The sequence below is a fragment of the Carettochelys insculpta genome, chromosome 27 (genome assembly GCF_033958435.1).
Source record: "Carettochelys insculpta isolate YL-2023 chromosome 27, ASM3395843v1, whole genome shotgun sequence".
NCBI classification, from domain to species: domain Eukaryota; kingdom Metazoa; phylum Chordata; order Testudines; family Carettochelyidae; genus Carettochelys; species Carettochelys insculpta.
Genome location: NC_134163.1, coordinates 3,210,759 through 3,231,892, shown reverse-complemented (window position 1 = coordinate 3,231,892; position 21,134 = coordinate 3,210,759).

Below are 21,134 nucleotides of genomic sequence, written 5' to 3'. Positions count from 1 at the left end.
CAGAGCTTCACAAGGGGTTTGTCGCCCCCAGGGATCTCAGGTCCCATCACCGAGAAGGGCTGATTCCCTGGGACGCTCCTGTGTCCCTCCCAAGGTGCCGGTGGCTCTTCTCTGAGCCCAGCTCCTGGCTCTCACGGGGGTTCAGACTCTCGCCCCTCAAGCCCATCAGGGGCTTAGTGCTCAGCAGGCCCAGGCAGAACTCTGGCTGGGCGCCCAGCTCCTTCCTCTGCCCTTGCAGGAGGCTGGGCCTGACACAGGATCGCCCTGACTGACCCGACCAAGGCCAGGCCAGGGAGGGGAGCCAGCGAGGGGGACAGACGGGAAACGGAGCTGCTAGGCTCTCCTGACCAGTCTTCCTGTGAGCTCAGGGAAAAGGGCCCCTTCCCTGCCCCTCCCCTGGGCTCACCTCCAAGAGGTCGTGGAGCCTGCCGGTGTGTGGGGACTCCACCAGGAGACTCCCCAGCATGAAGTCCAGGCTCTCCAGTAAGGTCTTGTTCAGAGCCTGCAAAGCAAGGGAGAGCCGCGGCTCAGAGTGAGGGACCTGGGCTGCAGCCACCACAGCTGGGAAAAGGGTTCCCTGGGCGGTACTGTTGAGACCCGCAAAGACACGGCCTGGCCCTGCCCATTCCGCCCCATGGCCGGCAGTTAGCAAGGGCGCTGGGCTGGCTCGGGGACATGGGCCCTGAGCAGAGCTCTGCGGAGGGCGCTGTAGGCAGCAGGGCAGGGAACAGCAAAGCTGCTGTGGATGGGAGCTCAGCTGCCGGGCAAAACACTGGAAGGAAGGTCTCCCCAGGAGGGTAACGTGATCCCCCTGGAGGGAAGGGTCCAGCCTGGCAGCCTCGTCCTTCTCAGACCCCCGTCTGTCGCTGGAGCTCCAGCCAATCAAGGGACCGGGGAGCAGTGGCCACTCCTGCTCCTGGCAGGTTGGGGTCGGAGGAGGATCTACCTGGCCTTGGCTGGTGTCCTGCTGGGTGTCCCAGGTGCACACAGCGTGCAGGGCAGTGCGCAGGAGGTGGGTTTCTTGCTCTCCCTCCAAGGCCGGCTTCATGGTGCTGCCGAGAGGGAAGAGCTGGGATCAGACTGTGCACTGTGGAAGGGGACAGGCATCAACACGGATGTGAAACCCCAGGGAATCGGCACAACCTGGGCGACATTATTGGAGTCTGATGTGAACATTGAAAACCTTGTTGCAATCGCTCTTCTATGTGCGCACCAAACGCTGGGCCAAGTGCTCCGAGGGAGGTGTCTGTGGAAAGCGTATGAGTCCCTGATTCTCCCGCCGCTGCTGCTGAGATGTGTGTCATTGTGGGGTGTGAAGTTAGCAGTGGTGGCTGTGCACTTGTGTTGCAAACGTTTGGGAGAACATCAGCAGCCTTGGCCAGTGTGCTGTGAAAGGGCGGCTACTGATGCCAATAGAAGCACTTCATGGTAATGCAGCTCGAGTGGTGCCCATCTTCATGTGAGGCACTTTGCCGGGACCAGCGTGTCAGTGACGGCTGCTGCAGAGTCCTGCCCGGACAGGTGAGTTCCTCGTGCGACAAACAACATCTTGGGCGGTACTTTCACCCCGGGAGACCAACGGACTTCCCTCCACACGGGCAAGTGTATGAAGAGGGCCCGAGAGGTTCCCTCATTTGCCTTCATTCCAAGTCATCGCTTGAGTGGGGAGGGATCGCTCAGTGCTTTGTGGGGAGCTCAATCCTGGAGGAGGCCATTTAGGGGCCTGGGGCAAAGAGATTAAAACACTGTCTGTCAGGGAAGGTGTTTGGCCCTGCTGAGAGGGCAGCGACTGGAGTCGATGACCTCTCGAGGTCCCGTCCAGCTCTGTGAGATATAAGCTCTACATGTAGGGAGCGTGTGAGCTCTGAGGTGAGCCTACCGGGACCGATGACCCAGCCTAACAAAGGATGAATTCCAGAAGCTTACATGACAGCCAGTCCTTTTAGCTCTGCTACCTGCCCCAGGAACTTTGCATTGGGGTGTGTGACTGGAGTCTTTTGAAATTTTTTTTTTCAACCTTTTCTTTCTTTCATAATAAACCTTTAGGCGAGGGCCACACTGCAGCCCTCGTGTTGAAGCTTAGACCGCCAATTTATGTCACTGCCATGTTGTGGTAAAGTCAAAGCATGCAGTTTATTAGTGTTAAGGTGGAGAACAGCTCCATATATGATAGCCCGTTGGCTTGTCCTATTAAATGCATGTAACTGTGCAGGGTACAAGCGTGGAGCCAGCTGATTGGTTGTTTTGTATCTCTTGCACACAAACTGTATAAGCACTGATACATTCTGTTGGGGGGCAGAACTCCCTGCACAGCCTGGCAGAATCCACTGTTAGGCCTGCCTGTGTGGGTGACTTCTGTTTCTTTGCAATGTTGCCGGGAAATAAAACGTTTACTTTCTTCAGAAGTCTCCTAAAATCACAGATAATTTTTTAATCTCTTTGCCCCAGGCCCCTAAATGGCCTCCTCCAGGATTGAACTCACCACAAAGCACTGAGCGATCTGTCCCCACCGAGATCTTCACGCCTGGTCACAATGCTCCGGAGGCGACGGCTCCGGGTTGACAACACCCCAGTGCTCAATTCTAAGGTCAGGAGAAGCCATTTAAAATTCTCCAGAGGTGTGCTTCAGCCTGGGGGAGCCACCCGTCTCGCTGTGGTCCAGCGTCTGGGATCTGGACTGTTTAATCGAGACTACTGGGTAAAACACTCTAAGAAATTTTAAGGTTTTAAGAAAAAGACTTAGACAGTTATAGACCGGTGGGCCTGGGAGGGTCAGGCGACCATAGGCTGGTGGGTCTGGGAGGGTCAGGCAGCTTAATAGGTGGCCCTATTTGTGTGCTCTTACCTTTGTGCTCATCTTTTACTTTTTTCTGGGTGGCCCAGGGTTGTCTTACCAGTTGGTCCAACCGCCCCAAGTCCTTCACTCAGGGAAAACCCACTGGCCAGAGAAAACTTGAATGCAAGGGGACTGACCCCAACAAACATGCCTCCACCCTACATCCTCTGTTTGTCTGTTCTAGTAAGATGTGAAAAATAACCAGTTCCAAGAATAAAAGGAACAGAGGCGGGTGGCTATTGGAGTCAGCCCCCTGAAAGGAAACTGAGGTGGGTGACTATTAGAGTCAGCGCCCTGAAAGGAAACTGAGGTACGTGACTATTAGAGTCAGTGCCCTGATAGTCCAGACTTTAAAATGGGCACAGGTCCATCTAAAAAGGTACCTAGGCCCCCTAAGGGCACCCCCACAGCATACATGTTTGATCGTTATGGGCCCCAAACTTGCAATTTTTTGAAAACATGGAACTGTTACACCAACGATAACCCATCAAAACAGTTCCCCTTGACAGGGACTTTTGACCTAGATAAAGTTGTCCACCTCCAAGATGCCTTAGAGTCCCAGAGAGCTAAAACATCAGACGGACAGTGGTCCTCTTGTTTTCGTCAGTATGATGAGACGTCCAAACACCAAAATGAATCCAAAATCTGGAGTCTAAAGGACTTGCAGGAAAAACTAAAACAAAAATTAAAAGAAGCCCAAGGAGATCGATGTCCTCATCCCAACCAACCGTCTGCCCTCGTAATGCCAATGTATCCACATTTGCCCCCTCCACCGGAGGATCTTTTGGATCTGACTTTTTGTCCACCTCCATATGTCACACCGACACGCCCAGTTGTGCCTCAGGGCCAAGCAAACAATGGCCCACCTCAACCTTGAACAACACCACAGACCAAGATACCAGCTAGTCTCCAACCGCCATCACAGCCATCTGTGAGTCTAGTAGATTTTTCTAGAACTACACCCTCATCGGAGACTAGCCCCCTGATTTACACACCTTGGTCAGACAGCCCAGGCAGCACTATATCCCGAGCATCAACAGAAAAGCAAAGGCAGTTGGACAGGCTCCAAAGAGAGCTTGTCTGGACCTTGAATGACCCGTGCCAGGGCCAAGTCCTTCAAGACCCACTTAGGGAAGTTCCAGACCCCCAAAGTGGCCAACAAAGAATGTTGGTCCATGTGCTGTGAGCTGCACCAGATTGCCAAAGATTTCCCCAAAACTGAAGAAGACCCAGTAAAGTTTAAGGAAGAACTTGAAGTTATAGAATCTTACAACCCCATCTTACCTGATCTGACTCAGCTTCTCAGGACCATTTTGCCTGAGGAAAAATGCAAAGCCTTGCTTACCAAGGCTGACTGGCCAAGAGAACCGTTACCTGGCCAGCCTGGAGAACCGGCCCATATTATGGCTCTACATGCTGCCAGAAAAAGGGTGGTTGACACAGTATTGGAAATTAGTTCTAAGAAAATTGACTGGACAAAAATAAATTCTTGTAAGCAAGGGAAGGATGAATCCTCTGCCACTTACCTGGAGAGACTTACTCAAGTCTTCATTCGGTATTCTGGCATAAATAAACCCACGGAACCAGCTCCCCAAGGGTTGGGTGCTGCCTTCATTTTAGGACTGCTCCCTAAAGTCCAGGAACAACTTAAAACAATTGCTGTTGGTTGGGAACAGGAAACACTGGAAAAATGTCTCACCATTGTCAACCATTGCAATCAATGCCAAGCCAGAACTAAAGAAAAAAGGGAAACTAAACTGCTGGCTCTTCAAATTCAAAGTTTTCTAATCAGACCAGGGGATGGGGATGCTGTCACCCCATCCTTCAGCAAAACAGAACAGGGGAAAGGAAGGAAAAGGATGTCCCAGTAGACCAATAAGAGCCAAACCAGAAGACCTCTGTCATTACTGCCTGGAGCCCGGTCATTGGAAAAGTCAATGCCCACACAGACCTGGACAGTTCGCACAAAATAGCCCCTTTAACTATTCCCGAAGCCTTAACCAGTCCCATTAGGACAGCCCCGGGGAATTCGTCTTCACCACTCCTCTTAACCCGCTTAGCGCCACAGTCCCTATGGCTCAATGCTCCATAGAAGGATCCCCAGCTCCTTTTCTAGTTGATACTGGGGCAGCCAAATCGGCCTTCCAGTCTCAAGATTTTCCCTTTCAGCCTTCAGGGACAACTGTCAACTCTATAGGCATCTCCAACCAGGTTGTACCTCACTCTGTTTCCCACCCTTTGTGTGTCTCATTGGGACCCATTACAGCCCATCATGCTTTCCTCCTCAGCCCCTCCTGCCCTGTAAACCTCTTGGGCAGGGACTTGCTTTGTAGATTGGGCTGCACTATCTATTGTACCCCTGAGGGTGTTTATCTTGAGGTCCTCTGGAGAAAGCCTCAGAGGCCAAATCCCTCGTTTCCTCTCCATCCTTTTCTTTGATGTTTTCTTTCACCCCCAGGCAGGAGGAACTTCTCTCACAAGTCCCTTCCTGTCTGTGGCCTTCCCACCCAAATGAATGTGGTTCCATTTCTAGGACCCTATTTGGATTACCCTAAATACCCACAGACTTTTGCCCTGTGTCCCGCAATACCCTCTGAGCCCAGAAGCAGAGGTTGGCATAGCACCAGTCATAGACTCCTTGCTGAAACAGGGAGTCCTGGTTCCCTGGACCAGCCTCTGAAACACCCCCATCTTACCCATAAAGAAACCAGGAAAAAGCAAATGGCATTTTGTCCAAGATCTCAGAGCCATAGATCAAGTTGTTTTACCCTCTTTCCCTGTTGTCCCAAACTCTGCCACCATACTTTCTTGTCTCTCACCCAATGCTACTTATTTTACTGTAGTTCACCTTTGCTCCGCCTTCTTTAACATCCCTATCCGCCCTGATTCTCAATATCTCTTTGCATTTTCCTATAAAGGATCTCACTACACCTGGAGAAAACTACCCCAAGTATACTACGGAAGTCCAAGCCATATTTCGCAGGCCTTGAAAAGGGACCTAGATGATGTAGTTTTTCCTTCAGGATGCATTCTGATCTAGTATGTCGACAACCTTCTTTTGTGTTCCCCTTCTCTTGAAGCGTCTGAATCTGACTCCCTCATTCTTTTAAAAGCCCTCACTCAGAAGGGCCACAAAGCCTCGAATGATAAGCTACAGCTATGTTTGCCCCAGGTCCACTACCTTGGACATGACATCTCCCATGGCAAACGTTCCCTTTCTACGGATCGTATACAAGCTATCCTAAAGGTCCCCAGACCCACTACCATCTCTCAAATGCACTCTTTCCTGGGCATGACAGGTTTCTGCCACCAGTGGATCCTAGGATAGTCTAACCCAGTTAAACCATTGCAGAAACTTACCCATCTTACCACACCAGAACCTCTCCTTTGGACCGAGGAACAAGAGCTATCCTTTTCTTCTCTCAAACAAGCTCTGGCTGCCAACCCCACATTAGGCCTCCCAGACTATGGTATTTTATTCTGCCACGAAAGAGGTAGCTGTGCTCAGAGATTGCTTACCCAACAACATGGGGACAAGCATCGCCCCCTCGCTTACTATAGTGCTCCCCTTGACCCTGTAGCTACTGCCTACCCACTGTGCTTGTGAGCAGTGGCCGCAGCTGCCCGCTTGGTTCAACAATCGGAAACCCTTGTCTTGAGCTCCCTTCTTACTTTATCAGTTCCCCATGCTGTCGCAGCCCTCCTCCTAAGGTCCAAAACCCAACATCTTTCTAATGCTAGGTTAACTAAATATGAACTCCTCTTGTTGGCTGCTTCCCATAACACTATCTCACGCTGTACCTCTCTTAACCCTGCCACCTTGTTCCCTACTCCCACTGAGGGTGAACCTCATGATTGCATCCAACTTACACAGTAACTCACCACCCCCTGGCCAGACCTGCAGGATCTTCCAATTCCTAATGCTGAATTGGAACTTTTCACTGATGGATTGTGTCTCAGGAATCAGCAAGGGCACTTAGTTGCTGGATATGCCGTTACTTCAGCTCATGAGGTCCTTGAATCTGTCCCTCTTCTCTCTGTATTTTCGGTACAAGTGGCTTAACTAATTGCCCTAACCAGGTCCTGCCACTTAGCCTTGCAAAGAGTCGCCAATATTTATACTGATTCTTGTTACACCTTTGATTGTGTTCATGATTTTGGAATGCTATGGAAACAAAGGGGTTTCCTCACCTCCTAAGGAAACACAATCAAAAATGCCCCCTATGTTGCTGCCCTATTGCATACCTTACTCTTACCTGCTAAGCTGGCTGTTATTAAATGTGAAGCCCTTCCCAAAACACGTATGTCAGATTCTCTATATGGTGAAGTTGAAAAAAGAAATGCTCTAGCTGACTATTCTGCCAGGATGGCCATGCTTTCCATCCCTCAGGCTGAATCTAGTTATACCCTACCTCTTTTACAGCTGTCTCCAGGCCCTTCCTTTAAGAAACTGGCCCTCACCCAGGAGTCTGCCCCAGAATCAGAAAAAGACTCTTGGAGATGCGCTGGGTGCCGTTTGTACCCTGACCACCTGTGGTGCCACCAAGAAGGCCACTTGGTTGCCCTGGGGGTCCTCCTGCCACACCTTGCCTGTGTGTGTCACTTTGTGGCTCACACGGCCAAAGGGGGGATGGTGGGACTAGCGAAATGCAATTGGTTTGCTCCAAATTTCCCCATAACAGACCAGGAATACTGCCAAGCTTGCCCTGTCTGCCAAGCCCACAATGTGGGAAAACCTGTAAAGACAGCAATGACAACCAGCCCACCTCCCTTGGGTCCTTTCCTAAACTTGCAAATGGATTGTATATAGTTACCTAAAGTAAAGGGAGTAGAATATAGTCTTGTTTTTGTCTGTTTGTTTTCTGAATGGGTGGAAGCTTTTCCATGTCAGAAGGCTGACTCCACTACACTGCCTAAGAAATTTCTAAATGTCTTTATACCACACTGGAGAATAACCCAGTCCCTCACTAGTGACCAAGGGTCTCACTTCACTGGATAGGTGGTTCAAGCCATCTCTAAGTATTTTTGCATGCAGCAGAATTTACACTGCCTGCACCACTCACAAAGTATGGGAGCAGTAGAAAGGAAAAATGGAATACTAAAAAATAAACTGGCCAAAATCTGCACAGAAACAGGCCTCGGATGGTCAGATCCTTTACCCATTGCCCTGATGCCCATGAGGTCCACCCCAGAAAGAAAGACTGAACTGACCCCATACGAAATTGTAATGGGTAGACTTATGAGAGCCGTTACCTCCTGGGATAAAATGGGTATTGACTGTGAGCTCAGCTTGAAAAATGAAAATGTTATGAGTTTTACAAAGCCCTTATGAGTTGTTTGCAGTCCTATCATTCACAGGTAAAGGAAGCCTTCACGGATAACTCCACAGGACCTTGTCGTGACCTGCAACCAGGTGACTGGGTGCACATCAAAATCCACCAGAGAAAGTCCTGTTTGGAACTGTGTTGGACTGGACCCTACCAGGTTCTTCTTGTAACCAATACTGCCGTACATGTGAAGGGAGAAAGACCTGGGTATGTGCATTGCACTGCAAAAGATCAACTCTGCCTACAAACTTCTCATCAGGGACACGCCAAGCAGACATAATAAGGCTGCCTCCAAACCAGGGTGAGCCTAGAGCCCCTGAGACCCCACCTGGATCTCCAAAGTACAACTTAAGAGCAAGAAGCAAAACAGCCTCTTAAGCAAGGCTTAGAAGGAACCTTACCCCAGGAGAAGAAGCTCCCCGGGCTGAGATTTCCTGTGGCCAGGTGTGGGCTGAATGCCTGAGTTGTATCCCTTTGGGAGAACCTTTGAATCCAGGAGAGGACACAGCACCTGAGGATGGTTCGCACCCTCTGGATTTCTTGGGCCTGCATGGCAGGCCCAGTCTGCGGTAACCTCCCTGTTATATACTTCACACTACTCCTTACTGTTGGCTGGTGGGCCCTGAAAGCCTGAGGCTGTTGGAGCATGAAGGATAATTGTTCATGCCTTAAACAAGTGGAGATTACAACAGCGGGCCCTAAAGGAGTAGTACAAGGAACAGACTATATCGATTGTGAACCTGTTACTTTTAAGTGTTCCCGTCCTTTTGACCCCTACCCTGACAGCTTACAATCAGAACGCTTATATAGCCACTGCTGAACGGATTGCCAAAGACCTCAATCATCCTGAGTGTTGGGTATGTTCTTTAATGTCTAGCCATTCCCATGAGGATATCCCTATGACTCCCATAACTTTGACTGCCCGAAACCTAACAGGTACCCAAAGACCTGTTATTTAAACGATACTTGGGCAAGTGTGAAAGCCAACTGTGCTGACTACTTGCATGTAGTATAGAAGGTAGGCGAGTGGTGTTGGGTCTGTAACAGAACTGAAAAAATGGGAAAAAGTAAGTGTAATAACTATGTGGTAAAAGGTTGTCTCTGGTTGGGAGATTATCCAAATGGCACCTGGGTATGGGAAGTAAAAAATTATTGGTCCACTTGGAATGAATCCACCTCTAAATCAGTTGGAAGCCTGTGGTGTGATCCCATAGATGGAGCATGGAATTGCTCAGGATCACCAGCAGCTGCCCCCTTTACGGGCTACTACTCAGGTTGGCTAGGCAGGTATATGACAAACTACTGCAACATTACCTTTCCTGCCCTTACCAGACATTATTTTGTATGCAGTCACAGGGCTTATAAGCAATTACCAGCTAAATTGAGTGGAATTTGTTATCCGGCCTATATCATACCCATGGTACAGATAAGAACAAATTTACCTCAAGGAAAAATCCACAACATGAGGGATTTAAACTCCGCTGGAAACAAAATGCAAAACAGGTCACCATTGACATTTTCGGAGGTAATTAAGTGGTCCTTCCCTCCCCCATGGGCGTAGCAAGAGTGGGAGGAGCAGTTATCCGTTTACAAACTGTCTTGGAGGTAGTTGTCAGTGAGACAGGGGAAGCCCTAAAGGCTTTAACAAAGGAACAAACGGCTATCAGACAAATGGTACTGCAAAATCGCATGGCCCTAGACTTCGTCCTAGCATCAAAGGGAAGCACCTGTGCCCTGGTAGGACAAGAATGTTCTGTTTATAACCCAGATAACGACCAAGAAGTACCAGACAGGGCTGACCACATCATGAACATCGCTTACACGTCCCCTGAACAGCCATGGGATTTATGGTCCTGGCTGATGGGACCTCTAGGTGTCATGGGTCAACAAATTTTAAAGGATATTCTTTTCATCCTTGTTATCGTTGTTGTGTTGTATATATGTTTTATGTTAATTAAATGCTGTGTCTCTTGCGCAAGCACAAAGATGGAAGAAACCCTGAGTGAAGAAGAAATAATGGTACTACTACAAAGGCTCCTGGAGGAAGAAAGAGAAAGGAAAAAAGAGATATTGAACATGATGGATATATGTATATAAAATGGCCTTTATGTTGTCATGAATGACAAAAGGGGGGATTGTTGAAGCAGAGACTGCCATTTTATGTCACTGCCATTTTGTGTCAAGGTCAAAGCATGCAGTTTATTAGTGTTAAGGTGGAGAACAACTCCATATATGGTAGCCCATTGGCTTGTCCTATCAAGTGCATGTAACTGTGCAGGGTACAAGTGTGGAGCCAGCTGATTGGTCGTTTTGTATCTCTTGCACACAAACTGTATAAGCCTGCCACACAAACCGGTGGTTTCTCCCCGTCCAGTGGCTGAAATATTGTGCTGGTGAGCCGGGCGCTGGGACCCTCGATTCTCAGAGTGGGCGAAACCCAACCACCCCACCGGCGTGGAGAGAGGGCGCCCGTCAACGGGAGCAGTGCAACTGCACGTAAAGGTCCACCCTACCTTCCCCCTGACAGGCAGTAGCTGGGACACGGAGTGAGGCTTAGACACATATTAAGAGGTGCAACTAATAAACGATTTATTAACAAAAGCAGCAGCACGCAAAGGTACAACAGCAACAATACAACACACACGAAAGCCAACTCATATTAACTATTAACTTAACTATACTTAACTTACAATTATTAATACATGTTCCATGAGAATCGCCTGCATAATTATATTTATTTTACCGGAAAGCAAAAAGTTAAGTTAGTGAATTGGGGTGAAGGGAAAAAGGGTAAACAGAATCTGGGCCAGGGTGCTACTCCCGGCCCAAGTGGCTGGTGGTGAAGGCTGCCGGGGATATTACCCAAGTCAGTCTCCTTCGAAACCCCAGCCTTTTCCCGGGGATCTTATGACCCACACCGGCTTAAATACAGAAAGAAGAAGTGAAAAGGGCTGAAGGAGGTAAGGTGGCTTTGTTTCCACCGGTTAAAATAGATCTTATGGCATGTAATGGGCCAGGTGATTATATCTTTGCCAGTATATGGCACCAAGTTAGGATTTTGTCCTAGTAACTATACTTAACTAATAATACTACTACTACTAAAACTACCATCTATAATAAATTAACGACTAATATTTTAATCAAGTGTGCCCCTAATCGGCAATATATGGGCTTTTAGGCCCAGCTCAAAGGAATCGGGATCCCAGGCTCTGCCCTCCCCCTGCCGGAAGACAGCACGGCAATGGGAGTGACCCTTTGCCCCCCTTCTAGGGGTCCCAGTGCCCTAGTTCTTTTAGTTTTTTTTCCTTAGGTATATGTTAAATGTCAGTGTTAGTGATGAGGCTCCGGGCTATGCCACAGGCCTAAAGGGAATTTTACGTGTTTTTTAGTCGAGTCCGGTGTTTGTCCAATCCAGTAGAGTAGTCTCGTTCAAGGTAAGCTGCCTGTTGTTCGAAGTGGTGAAGGCGATGGTATGGCTGGAGCTGTGATGATGGTGCAAGGTGGCAGACCCCAGGTTGCGCCGCCAGGTACACAGTACCCCCCACCGAAGTGGGGGGCCAGTTCGCCACCCGGCGGCTTGGCCGAAGGGTCTGCTTGTTGCTTCTAGAAGCAAGCGTGCCACTTGTGAGCGCTGAGGCGCTGATGCTGGAGAGCACCGCTGCTGGGCCGCACGGGTTTCATTCAGCTATAGCCAGCGCCGCCAGGTACTGCGAACGCTGCCACGATTTCAGCTCTTCGGCCTAAGCCTGACATGAGGGTCTAGCGGACACAGCCAGAGCTGCCACACTCCCCTGTGTTGGGTAACGGAAGCCAGTCCAAGTCCCCAAGGGCCGCAGGACTGCTGGCGAGCCCTGCTTTTATCCTCTGTCCTCATACATAATTCATGAGGTAATTATAATACAAAGATTCCATACACCTGTTTTCACTCAGGTCCTCTGAGGCTCCAAAGGTGCAAGAAAAATTCACCTTGGGCCAATCAGAGGCCTGAAATTTAAACCTGTGATCATGAATAATTCATGAGTTCAGGTTACCGGGGAAACCACTGCCTCAGAGTGACCATTGGGGGGGGCTGCTAAATGGCAGCCTATGAGACTTTAGACTTTCCATGTACCTGCACTGATTTTTAGACAGCCAGAGGCTTGCTTCCCCTGACACACGGGGACGATAATGCCCTAGGGATAAAAATCCCTGACACTATCAAATGCATGTAACTGTGCAGGGTACATACGTGGAGCCAGCTGATTGGTTGTTTTGTATCTCTTGCACACAAACTGTATAAGCACTGATACATTCTGTTGGGGGGCAGAACTCCCTGCACAGCCTGGCAGAACCCACTGTTAGGCCTGCCTCTGTGTGTGACTTCTCTTTCTTTGCAATGTTGCTGGGAAATAAAACGTTTACTTTCTTCAGTAGTCTCCTAAAATCATTGAAGTGGCAGTTTTGCTTTGACACTAGTTCGAAATAACATATGTAAATTGTGTGACTTCTTCTGAGCAACCTTATTTGAAACTTGGTGCAGGCTACGCTGCACCAGGGTTCAAAGTGAGTGCTTAGTTAGAGCTTCTCGGTAACTCGCATGCAACAAGGGCCAGGGGGACCAAAAGCCGCCCTTGGAATAGCGGGTGTGTTATTTTGAAACTGATAAACCTCATTGCAGGAGGGATAAGGCCTATTTTGAAAGAAGCCCCAGGGCCTCCAGCAGCACTCTTTCGAAACAGGCACTGTGTGCCTCGAATGTGATTTCCAAACAGCTGGGCGCCATTGCAAATGCCTTTTGTGTGGAGGGGTGTTATTTCGAAACAAGGCCGTAGAGCAGACGCAGCCTAAGTGCCCGTTTAAGCAATTCAGCGTGGAGAAGGGACATGCTCTGTGTGAGTGGCGTGGTGCTTTCAGGTGGAGGACCCCTAGACTTGGGCAGCACGTGGCCCTGTTTTCGGGTGGCAGGAGATGTTTTGTCCAAGCATCTCCCAGTTGGGCATGTGCCTAGTCAGGGAAAATGGAAGCTGAGGCCGTGAACCAGGGAATGCCAAGGCCTCCCACACAGACAGTGGCAGGGCAGGAGCAGCACTTCTCGCCTAGAGACTGCTGCTCATCTGGATCTGTCCCCAGGAGGTATCTCCTCCCCAAAGCCCCCAGAGCAGCTCTGGAGAGAAGGGAAGAGCCCAGTCAGGAGACAGAGCACGTCCCCGGCCCTTCTGCCAGAGGAGCTGCCTGTGGGAGGAGGGTCGACGGGGGCAGCGATGCCCAGCCTGCGACCAGAGCACCCCGGGGAGGAGTCGGGTGAGAGGGGCTCAGTACCTGTGGCTGCCCGCAGCCACGAGGGCATTGGCCAAGACTGCAATGGATGGAGGGTCTCCAGGCTCCTCGTCAATGATCTCCTATGAGACCCCGAGGAGAGAAAGGAGCGTGTGAGATTCGGGACCCTGGACACATCCCCGTCAGGAGGTCCCACCGCCAGCGCCCACCCCAGCCAGCAGCATCCCCCCGCCCCCGCCTCCTGCTCCTCCGCTCCCTTTCTGCCCAGCACAGGGGGCCTCCTCCCCAGGGTCCTGCCTAGCTCAGCCCCTTCCCCTTCTCCCCTTCTCCTGTCAGAACTGCCCCATGCAGCCGCTTCCCAGCTCCCAAGCTGGGACCAGCTCCTCCCTCGTCCCCAGCTGCCCCCTCCCCCTGCAGCCCCTCACTCTCCCACTGCCCACGAGCAATCAGGCTCCGAATTTCTCCTGTCTCCTCCCCAGGGCTCAGCCCCAGCAATCCCTGTCTCTGTTGCACCCCCAGCCCCACCCCAAGGGCCGGGTGTCCCCTCCTTTCCCCTTACACTGTCTCGCTCACCACGAGCATCTCCACCACGGCCGCCTTCCAGCAATGCGGCTCCAGCGTGTTGTGGCCTCGCCTCTGGGCAGCCAGACAGACGGGGCCGATGGCCTGCAGGAACCGGAGCTTCTGCACCTCGTACTGCGCCCCCAGGAGTGGGGAGGGGAGAGACAGCCTGTTAGCCTGCGACCTCCCTGCCCCACCCACACCAGCGGCAGGGCTTAGGCCTCCACAGGGGCAGGGGGGAACCGTCCAGTGTCCAAGTCCCCAGCAGTGCTACAGCAGCAGGGGCAGGGCCCGGAGTGTCGGGGGGAGATCCCAGTGGGTGTGTGACAAGCACCCTGTCTTGGGGTCCCACATCCTGGAGGGGGAAGGTCCCCACCGGGGTGGGCGACCCTCAGGGCCCAGTCCCCCTGCAGGGGGTGGGGACGCTGGGAAGGCGTGGGACGCTCGGGCTCCTGCCAGCTGGGGAACGTCTGCACCTTTTCTCGGTCCTGGAGATGCTCTCTGATATCTTGCAGAGCAGCTTCCTCCAGGTCGCCATCTCCCCACTCAGCAGACTGCGCCTGCTCCACGTTGGCCGAGCCCCTGGGGGCCCCCGCAGTGCGGAGGGAAGGGGACAGGGTGACGCCAGCTGCCAGGAGGGCTCCTGTCGGCCACCCATTTTGACCACTGAAGTAAGACTTGGTGACCCAAGGGAATTTAAATGGCCGGGAGTCTCCCTCCTGGCCCCAGGCATAACCGGTCAAAGCCACAAACCGCGCCCCCGTCCCCAGCCTTAAACCCCTTGCAGCCCCACACTGACCCCCACATCCCCAGCCTTTAACCCCTCGCAGCCCCACCCCCCCAGCCTTAAACCCCTCACAGCCCCACACTGCCCCCCGTCCCCAGCCTTAAACCCCTCACAGCCCCACACCGACCCCCACATCCCCAGCCTTAAACCCCTCGCAGCCCCACCCCCCCAGCCTTAAACCCCTCACAGCCCCACACTGCCCCCCACATCCCCAGCCTTTAACCCCTCATAGCCCCACACTGCCCCCCACATCCCCAGGCATAAACCCCTCGGAGCCCCACCCCCCCCAGCCTTAAACCCCTCGCAGCCCCACCCCCCCAGCCTTTAACCCCTCGCAGCCCCACACCAACCCCCACATCCCCAGCTTTTAACCCCTCATAGCCCCACACTGCCCCCCGTCCCCAGCCTTTAACCCCTCACAGCCCCACACCGACCCCCACATCCCCAGGCATAAACCCCTCGCAGCCCCACCCCCCCAGCCTTAAACCCCTCACAGCCCCACACTGACCCCCACAAGCCCAGGTGTAAGCCCCTCGCAGCCTCACACCGCCCCGCCGCCCCCAGACTTAAACCCCTCAGAGGCCCACATCGCGCCCGAACTACCTCGCACGAGCACTGTTACTGTCCCCGCCGCATTTCACCAGGCTGCCACCCCTCCTCCGCACGGCTCCCCCAGCCCTCCTACCTGCCCCGCCACGCTGCAATGGACTCCATTTAATGGGTTTAACGGCCAGATCCCTCCTGCCGGACGTTAAACCACTTCCACTGAGTTCTGTTTCAGTGCTGCAGGGCAGGGACTGGGAGCTGGAGGAGTGAGTGGCCACAGCAGAGGGAGCTGCAAATGGCTCCTTAAAGAGACTCACGCGGCTTGGAGCTGCCCAGCTGGCGCCCCTTAGGAAATCACATGGCGACCCATGTTGGGTTCCCAACCCATAGGTTGGGAGTCCGTGCGGGTGCTGGTTCTCCCCCGGCATCTGGGAACCAAGTAGCTGCAGCTGCTGCTCTCCGCTCACCCCCGAGCTTCGCAATTTCCCCAACTGCAAGGCAGCTGTGTGATGGCTGCAGGTGTCAGTGGGTTCATGGGGCTCAGGCCAGACACCCGATCCCCCAGAGCACTGGGAGAGCCCCTGGGCCCAGGATGTTCCCAGCCCCCTCCCCAGCCCTCCCTCAGCCCAGCCTGGCTCCTCACCTGGGACAGAGACGCTGCAGCTGTCGGCCTGGCTGCGGCTGGAGTCCCAGGTGCAGCTGTCCCATGGCGAGTGGGACTGGGCGCTGGGACTAGGACCCTCCAGCTCCTGCTCTGAGGAGGCTGGAAGGTCCTTAGTGTGCGGGCAGGGCGACGCCCCCAGATGGGATTGGGGGCTGGGCTCCTGGGGCAGATGTTTCCCTCCACACAGGAGGCCCCAGAGCCACACTGCCCGTCTCCCCTCCTGGTCCGGGTCCCGCCTGCCCAGACGCAGCCTGGGCCTGGCCGGTGCCTCGCCCGCCTCAGCGCCCGCGCTGGCAGCGGGTTTCTTCCGGCAGCAGACTGGGAGCTTCCAGCCCTTAACCCAGCCTGGAGCTGCTTCCCTGCCTGCAGGGCCAGAGGAGCCGTTCTGCTCCTGCGGAAGGTGGGGGCTGCTCCGCGCAGGCTCTGGTGCTCGGGCCACCTTGAGCGTCTCCCTCCTCAGCACCCTCAGGAGCCTGGCCATCCTGGAACCCAGCGGGGAGCAGGCGTGAGGCTGGGTCAGGGCAGCCCCTCACTGATGGGCCTTTTCCGTCCACCTCACCCCTCCCCCAGCCACAGCAGCACCCGCCCCCCATTTCCTGGAGAGTACCAGCAACACGGCCGAGCAGCAGCTCACTGCACGGGCTGCTCCCAGCCTCCCCCTCAGCACCTCTGGGCTGCGACCCCCGGGGAGTCTCCTCCTCCTAGAGCAGTGGGTCAGCCACAATGACCCTCCATCCCTTTGCAGAAGCAGACGCTCCTCCCATCCCCACCCCACCCCCACCCACACTAGAGACGGAACCGGACCCAGGAGTCCAGGCTCCTCCTGGGACACCCGTTCCCCACATCAAAGCCCCAAGTCACAGGGCATCCCATGACCCTTCTTTCCCACTGATTTCTATGCACAGCAGCCCACAGGTTCTCGCCTGCGCTCCCTCCCTTTCCCAAATGCCTCATAACAATTCGGAGCAGCCCCAGAGGCCAGACTGATCCCTGCCGGACCTGCTGGGGCCCTCTCGCACCTGGACTGCCAGACATGGGGAAGCAACGAGGAGCCCTGCGGCACCTCACAGACTGACCGCACTAAGCCCTAATCAGTCTCTCAGTCTGCGAGGTGCCCCAGAACTCCTCATTGGTTTTACAGATACAGATTCGGCGTGACCATTTCTTCCATCTACAGTGAGTCATTTTAGTCACGTTCAGGCCTCCTTAGTGCTCAGGTCGTTGAAACACCGATTTCTCCTTCACGCAGGGTATCAACGCTCCTCCCCCAGGCTCACTACCCCTTGGAGTTAGCGACACACGGGGATCCCGAGGTACAGAGAAGGGAAGCCACCCCTGGGTCCAACACAGAAAGGGGATGGCAGAGGCAGAAGGAGAACCCCCCAGTTCTGACTTCTCTTCTACCTGACGTAGCCCACGCCCTCAGGCAGGGACGGAGCCCAGGACACCGAAGGATGAAAATTCATTGCAAAATTACATAGTGGCCAAAGAAATCCATCTCCCCTTTGTCCCAAGGGGTGTCATTGTCTTGTGGCACACAACGAGGAGACAATGGGATCGAGGGAATTCCATGAACTGCTTCAACCTGCTCTGAACAATGTCAAACTAATGAAATGGAAATGACGCCAAATCTTCCAGCTCTTCTCTTACGTCACAAGCTGAGGGGACAGAGCGTGAGGGGACACCTCCTATTGTGCACTGCTGCAAGTGCCACTCTGCAATGGATGCCTCCCTCGCCGCCACCCCGCACCCCCTGAGGTAGGCAGCAGAGGGTTGTGATCCCCACTTGAGAGAGGGAGAAATGTCAGCTGAGAAAGGAGCAGTGACTGTTGCTAGGTCACACAGCCAGGCCATGGTGCTGTTGGGAAAAGTGCCCAGGAGCCCTGACCTTCACAGCAGCCATCCCAGCTGGAATTTCGTACGTTCAATGGGCAGAGGACAGTCCCCCCAAATGAGCTCCAAACCATCTGTTGGTCACTGCGATGACTCAGCGAGAGTTCTAAGAGAACTGGAATGTCTGAGAAACTCACAAAAAGCAGTCAAGTAGCACTTTAAAGACTAGCAAAATAGTTTATTAGGTGAGCTTTCGGGGGACAGACCCACTTCTTCAGACCGTAGCCAGACCAGAACAGGCTCAATATTTAAGGCAGAGAGAACCAAAAACAGTAAGCAAGGAGGACAGATCAGAAAAAGATAATCAAGGTGAGCAAATCAGAGAGTGGAGGGGTGGGTGGGAAGGTCAAGAATTAGATTGAGCCAAGTATGCGGATGAGCCCCTATAGTGACTCAGAAATTTCTCAGTCATTATAGGGGCTCATCTGCATACTTGGCTCAGTCCAAGTCTTGACCTTACCCCCACCCCTCCACTCTCTGATTTGCTCACCTTGATTATCTTTTTCTGATCTGTCCTCCTTGCTTACTGTTTTTGGTTCTCTCTGCCTTAAATATTGAGCCTGTTCTGGTCTGGCTATGGTCTGAAGAAGTGGGTCTGTCCCACGGAAGCTCACCTAATAAACTATTTTGCTAGTCTTTAAAGTGCTACTTGACTGCTTTTGGTTTTGCTAGTGTATAGACTAGCACGGCTTCCTCTCTGTTGCTGAGAAACTCACGGAACTCTAGAACTGGAAGGGACCTTGAGACGCCATTGAGTCCAGTCCCCTGCCCTCACAGCAGGCCCAAGCACCATCTAGATTCTCGCTGAGAGATATTTATCTAACCTGCTCTTAAGTATCTTCAACAATGGACAGATTCCACAACCCCCCAGGCAATTTCTTCCAGTGTTTAACCACCCTGACACTTAGGAAGTTGTTCCTAATTTTCCTAATCTCTGCAGGTAGAGCTTCTTTTTGAAAGGACTCTGGCTGCTTCAAAGTCCCCTTATTCCTATTAGCAGATGGGAATAAGGGGGCTTTGAAGTACCCGGGGTCCTTTTGAAAAGGAGCTCTGTTTGGACGAGCCGTACCAATTTTGAAGTGCTGTGGCTGCCTGCATGCTAATGAAGTGCTGAATATGTTTTTCAGCAGTTCATTAGTAAACTTTGAAATGGCTGTTTGCATGGCCATTTGGAAGTTTTTGGCGAGTGTAGACACGGCCTAAAGGTCTGACTTTTGTCAATTAAAACTAGTCTGTTTTGGGGAGTGGTGCTTCACCCACTGAACATGCCTTAATTGCATCCCCCTCAAGGGTGCTGTCTGCCACGGACATGTGATAAAAGGTGCAGGCGTTGTGGATATCCGCTGGACACTCTTCCCCACGTTCTCTGTGGCTGCCTGGTGCATTTGGCTGCTTGGCAGAGCCACCACAATGTCATCCAGGGCTGTCTGGTGAAAGGGCTCCCTCGGACCCTTAGATCCATCGCCGTAGACTCTTCCATCCCTGGCACTGACAGCCTCCTGCAGCCGGACATCGTTGTGACAGACGAGCGGTCCAAGAAGGTCCTGCATTGTGGACATAACAGTGCCCTTTGAGAACCACACGGTGGCCTTCCGCAACGCCCAGGCCATGAAACTATAAAAGTATGCCCTGTTGGCAGACACCCTGCGGTCCTGGGGCTACTTGGTGGAGGTCCATGCATTGCTCGTGGGGGCACTGGGTGCCTGGGACCCCCTGAATGACGGGTACTGGAGGCCTGCGAGGTCAGTCACTATTATGCTCGACTGATGCACAGGCTGATGGTGTCTGATGCCATCAGGTGGTCCAGGGACATTTACATAGAGCATATCACGGGCCATCGCCAGTACTGTGACAGCTGATTACCAAGCTCCTTTGGCTTTTTCTTTTTTTTTTCTTATTTTATCTATTTTTATTTTTTTTCTTTTTGTATTTTATTTTTTTTTAATTATTATTTTTTTATTTTTTTATTTTTTTTTCTCCCTGGCACTTAATGGGTCAGGGAGTCTTATGCACAGAGCTGATGGGAATAAGGGGACTTCGAAGTAGGCGGGGTCCTTTCGAAAAGGAGCCCCATCAGGATGAGACGCGAGACACGTCAATTTCAAAGTGCCACGGCTGCCTGCATGCTAATCAAGTGCTAAATATGCATTTCAGCACTTCATTAGTAAACTTTGAAATGGCCATTTGCATGGCCATTTCGAAGTTTGGGGCTAGTGTAGACGTAGCCTTGGTGTCCTCTAGCTCTGATGTTCTGGGAATAAGTAAATAATTTATTCTTGTTCACTTTCTGCAGACTGCTCATCATTTTATATACCTCTCTCATATCCCCCCTTAGTCTTCTCTTTTCTAAGCTGAAAAGTCCAAGGCTCTTTAATCTCTCTCCACATGGGACCTGCTCCAAACCCCTAGTCATTTTAGTTGCCCTTTTCTGAACCTTTTCTAATGCCAATATATCTCTTTTGAGATGAGGGCCCACATGGTGTTCAAGATGTGGGCGTACTGTGGTTTTATACAAGGGCAATAAGATATTCTACATCTTATTCTCTATCCCTTTTTTAATGGTTCATAACATCCTGTTTTGGTTTTTGGGCAGCCATGGCAGGCTGCGTGGATGTTTTCAGAGAACTGTCCACCATGACTCCAAGGTATCTTTCCTGAAGAGTTGTAGTTAAATTAGCCGGGCTCTTGTTTGGAGAACAGGAGGGGGATGTTCTGTGACAGATCACAGGGGAGTGGGAGAGAGACAGAGAAATACAAAGGGCTGGGAAATGGATGCTGGAGAAATGGTGCTGGAGCAGGGCTGTCTCCACCTGTGCTGGTGCCCTACACAGCCCAGCCCAGCACACACACCCCTGCGGTCGCCCCTCCACCCCCCAAACACATTCCACCCCTTCCCCAAGTCCCTGTTCTCACCCCTCTGCTTTCTACCCCACTTCCCGCTTCACCCTCATTCCTCCCTTTCCTGATGCCTCTGCCTCCTCCCATCCCTGCTCTGCCCCCACCCCCATCCCACCCGTTTTACCAGGTCCCTGTCCCCTCTTCTCCCACCATGCTGGGATCTGGTAATACAGGGTGGAGCTAATCCAGGATGGTGGCACTGCTGCCAGCTCCCCACAACCCAGGCGCCCCGAAGTGTGGGGCCCCCCAAAGCGCAGGGCCCAGGGCAGTCAGCCTGACAGAATGGCTCTAGGTACCGCCCATGCTTACAGGCCCCCGACTAGCCCTGTCAGCCTCTGTCCATGTGGAGGGGAGGCCCTGGGTCAC